The sequence below is a fragment of the Penaeus vannamei genome, chromosome 17 (genome assembly GCF_042767895.1).
Source record: "Penaeus vannamei isolate JL-2024 chromosome 17, ASM4276789v1, whole genome shotgun sequence".
Lineage (NCBI taxonomy): Eukaryota > Metazoa > Arthropoda > Malacostraca > Decapoda > Penaeidae > Penaeus > Penaeus vannamei.
The window spans coordinates 17,563,515-17,568,514 of record NC_091565.1 but is presented as its reverse complement, the minus strand read 5'-3'; the positions used below and the strand labels follow the sequence as shown (position 1 = coordinate 17,568,514).

At 34.9% G+C, this 5,000-nt stretch overlaps 1 protein-coding gene across 4 annotated transcripts in view; it reads left to right on the top strand.

Annotated features, from left to right (window-relative positions):
* Nucleotides 1–5,000, top strand: part of Snx16 (sorting nexin 16) — a 34,515-nt gene that overhangs the window by 7,455 nt on the left and 22,060 nt on the right. Inside the window, exon 1 of one of the 4 annotated variants that reach the window (XM_070132021.1) lies at nucleotides 1,253–1,393. The exons of the other annotated variants lie outside the window; for them this stretch is intronic. The gene's annotated coding sequence lies outside the window, so the exon portion shown is untranslated. Of the gene's footprint in view, nucleotides 1–1,252; nucleotides 1,394–5,000 lie in introns of those variants that run through there. 4 annotated transcript variants of the gene reach the window in all.

Below are 5,000 nucleotides of genomic sequence, written 5' to 3'. Positions count from 1 at the left end.
GAGAGAGAGAGAGAGAGAGAGAGAGAGAGAGAGAGAGAGAGAGAGAGAGAGAGAGAGAGAGAGAGAGAGAGAATGGTTATTAATTCAAAAACATATTTTGGTGCGCTCACCATATTTTCACACACACTTTACAAACGATTAAATATGAGCCTTACGTAAATACGAGTAAATACAAGTATGAGTGAGTTGCCGTTTAGCCGCGAGAGTAGTGTCATCTGTTGATTGTACGTAAAAACTTATCAGGCTCATTGCGAGTGTTCGCTAGTAGAGGTATCTAATCGGCATTTTCTTTTTCCTATTTCCCCCGTGTTTCATTGTAAATAATATTATTAAAATATCTAACATTGTCATAATGGTCATCAGTACAACTGTACTGCTGTAATGCAAATAATTCATGTTGTATTGTGTTACTAAATACGATTTTCTTTAATTTTTGTCAATTACGAACAATTTAATGCAAAAAGATACTTATGCATTACTGCCTTACAGTTGCACTTATAGGTGCATTCTGCCTTGGTAAATGCCTTATATTGTCATTTGCCAAATTAGTGATTTTGCAATATTCACAGAGTAGACACGATCATTGCAAAGTTCATCTTGATATGCTAAATTATTTATTGGAATTATTTTTAAGGCGATTTCCCTTGACTTGTGGTACGCGAAAAAATAAAATAAAACAAAAAACAAAAATAAAAAAGTCAATGTCATGACTACGCAATGCTACGCATTTCCATTTCACTTATCAATAAACCGTAAAACAAGTGTTAAATATTTGCCTTATGATTTCTCTTTCTGGTATGATGACCTTACTCCAGGAATCAGTGATATGCTACTTAGAAAATAGTCATAATCGTGACAAAAGACGCGTGCTTTCTCTTGCGCGGAAAACAGTAACACGCACTAGGCTATTAGTTTACATTTACAGCGTTTGGGATTTCTAGTATTCGACTCAACTGCTTATGTCTTATGAATTAAACAATTCATTGTAGCCACGACAGCAAGATTCCTTCATTTGCATGAAGGAAAACATTCTTTGTTTACAAATGTTGATCAGTCATGAGATCTATGAAGTTCAGTTACGGAAAAAAAAAATGTTAATGTTCTTGAATTGAGTCTAGAGAAGTATGTAATATAAAAATATTACATTATTTAACTAAGAATCATTACCCTATTAATGTCATTACAAATGATAGCTACTATGCGAAGAAAATCAATAAAAATCCTACACATGACCTCCATAGTGTTAAATACTCCATGCACTAGGACCTCCAGTCAGCTGTTCCATGGCAGTGGGAGTTGTGACTGCTTCTACGTCTCTCCAGTCACATATGGCAGTTGCTTGCAGTTTTTGACATCTTGTGAGAGGACAGCTCGTTGTTTATTTGTATTGATGGTGAGAAAGTGTGCGTTTTCAGATTTTATATTAATCTGGGCTGGATTTGGGAACAGAACTTATTTTGGGTGGTATGAGACCTCCTGGATGATGTCATTCTGAATAGGAGCGCATAGCAACAACACGGTTATGATTTCGGTTTCTATTTTAGGAGTTGTGAAAAAAGATTGGTGATAATAATTTCCAAATACTATTGTAACGCCTAGGCCATAAAATAAGGCGTAAGAGAAGTGGTTTATTTATAGACGATTTTCGGAAGTCCAAGGGATCAGTAATAGAAGTCGAACAGGCATAGCATTGATTGTTTTTTCTTTATTAATAATGTTCATTTCTATTGTGTTGTAATTGTATGTGGATTACTCACTGTGGTAATTTTGTGAGGTGGAACCTACCCTCACAGTAGGTATAACTAAAGTAGATGATAAACGGGAAAACTTGAAAATCCAGAGATCTAGGAAAATGGATATTGAATTATAGATTTGATTTTGTCATTTATAATTATTTCTATAAAGGTTACTCAACATTGATGTGATTGAATATATGTTACATTTATTCTCGCACCACGCAATGAAGATCAATGGGATAAGTTTAGTTTCACACAGCCATCCAACCTTGTAATTATTTTTCCTTGTTTCAGTTACTTGCGGTGTCACATGCATGAATCTCTTGTTTTTTTTTCCATTGCAAATGTTGTAGAGAAAATATTGTTTATTGAAGTGACTGCACTCCTCTCCCACTAAGTTCCTATTACAAATATCATGGCAGGGGATTCATGAACATTACTTTATGAACCGAAAACCTTCATAACCCAGGGTTTCATTATTGTGGTTAATGTTGTTGTTGTGTATATCATTCCCATTGTTATCAATGTCATCATTGTAGTTGTTATCAGTAATTATTGTTATTATTGTTATTGGTGTTAATGTTGATCATCATCATCATCAATGATAATCATCATCATCATTATCAATAATCATCATGAGCAATCATCAGTCATCCATAATCCATAATTCATATTGTTGTTATTATTATAATGATAATGATAATGATTATGATGATGATGATGATAATAGTAATAATGATAAGGATAATAATGATTATAATACTAATAATAAGAAAGACTATAATGATAATAATAATGATTATGATAATAAGGGTATTGATGGTGATGGTGATGATAATGATAGTAGAAAAAATAATGATGATAATGATGATAGTAATTATAATAATAATGATAGGAATAATTATGATAATAGTAATGATAATGATGATAATGATATTAATGATAATAATTGATAATGGCAGTGATAATGACAGTGGTAATAGTAATGGTAATGATAATGATAATAATAAGTTATTTTTATTGTTATTGCCATTATTATTATTGTTGTTACCATTATAATTATTGTTATTACCATTATTATTATTGTTGTTACCATTATAATTATTGTTATTACCATTATTATTATTATTGTTATCATCATCATCTATCATCTATCATCTATCATCTATCATCCATCATCCATCATCCATCATCCATCATCCATCATCCATCATCCATCATCCATCATCCATCATCCATCATCCATCATCCATCATCCATCATCCATCATCCATCATCCATCATCCATCATCCATCACCCATCATCCATCATCCATCCATCACCCATCACCCATCATCCATCATCCATCCATCATCCATCACCCATCATCCATCCATCATCCATCACCCATCATCCATCATCCATCCATCATCCATCACCTATCATCCATCATCCATCACCCATCATCCATCATCTATCATTATCACTATGTGCTGTTTACAGCTCAAGTCCACTTGGTCCTCCTAAGTTTCATCTCTCTTGCTAAGCATACCGAGTTGAAGATAGTTCTTGCTAAGCATACCGAGTTGAAGATAGTTCTTGCTAAGCATACCGAGTTGAAGATAGTGTTTCATGTAGGGGTGTTTGAGGGCAGAGATCCTCATCAACCCTCCCCTTGTGTCGAGTCATGGTTACATAGATTATCTGAATTAAGTTTGTCACTTGGGGTTGGGGACTTAGGCCCGTACTTTTAAAACCTTTCGCCAGGGCTGGCGAAAGGTTTCGCCGGGCGATCCGGAATTTCGTACTTTTAAAATCATGCCTGGCAAACGTCCGCCAGGGCTGGCGAAAGATCGTATTGGAACAGCCTGGCGAAGAGAGCTGTTTGAATACCATTTTCTTGCTTTCAAATTATAAATTAGTAACATATTTGTGTATGATAGGATGTAGGAATCACATTGAAATTATAAAATATCTCAAAATCATAATTTATTATAAAATAACGTATATACGTATTTTTTTCAAGACCTTCGATGTTCCAGTCGAGAGCTCAAGACATCAGCTGTATTCCTACCCCCCTACCCCTACCCTCCACCCCCGAGATGACTTATTTAGATTTAGGTTGTTGTTATTTTGGTTGTAAGGATAATGTTCTTTTCACAAATATTACCAGAAGTGTTTTTTATGGCGGCATGTTTACTTTTGGCCATAGAAACATAGCTGTAGTGCTCCATCGCCCTATAATAAGGCGTCTCTGATGATACCCTTGTAGGCTTACAGTTCAATATCTTACATCAGTTAGGGATAGTAAAATATTAATTTTTAAACTCTTGTTAAAGTATAAAGTTATTTTTTGTATAAAAGTATAAGGTTGATACAGTACAGTATAAAGTACTTTTATAAAACCTTTCGCCAATGCTGGCGTTCGCCTGGCGAAGCTTCGCCTGGCGAACATCTGAGTGAGGGAGGCCTTACTTTTAAACTAAGGCAGGTGTTCGCCAGGCCTGGCGAACGAAAGGGATCGCCAGGCGCTAACATCTTGGATTCCTGCTAAATCTAGCGCTTCGGCGAATGAAAAAAAACACGAGAAAAAGCAAAAGGTTTTAAAAGTACGGGCCATAAAGTTAACCTTGTTATAGTATAAAGTGTAGTATAGCATAAAGTATAAAGTTAATTTTGTTATAGTATTAAGATATTTTCAACTTCTTTGTTAAATTTTAACTCCTTTGTTATAGTATAAAGTGAGACTATTGTGGAAACAACATTTTCGTCTTCTCTCGAGGTTAATAATTAAGTTTAGGTTATGTTATGTGCACTGCAGGTGTAAACAAATTTGCGCTAGATTTAGCGGGAATGCAAGATGTTAGCGCCTGGCGAACGTTGGTTTTAAAAGTAAGGCCTCCCTCACTCAGAGGTTCGCCTGGCGAAGCTTCGCCAGGTGAACGCCAGCACTGGCGAAGGTTTTTAAAGTACGGGCCTTAGTCTGTGGTGAGTGTGTCTGTATACTGTAAAGAATTACCTTTGATATTTTTTCATTAGAAAAAATGTTAGGCTTCAATGAATAACATATTTTTATTGCACAGGAAAACAGAGCCATGTGTAAAGATGTCAGGCCATAGATTTTATAGGTTGTCATATAACTAAACAAAAATTAAGATAGTTCTTTATATGATAATCTTTGCTCTGGCAGTCGAATGAGAAACGACACAACCAAAATAAATGATAAAAGATAAAGGTATCCTTAGACAATTAGCAGAGTGACTCAAGCAGTTGTTTGACGTCAG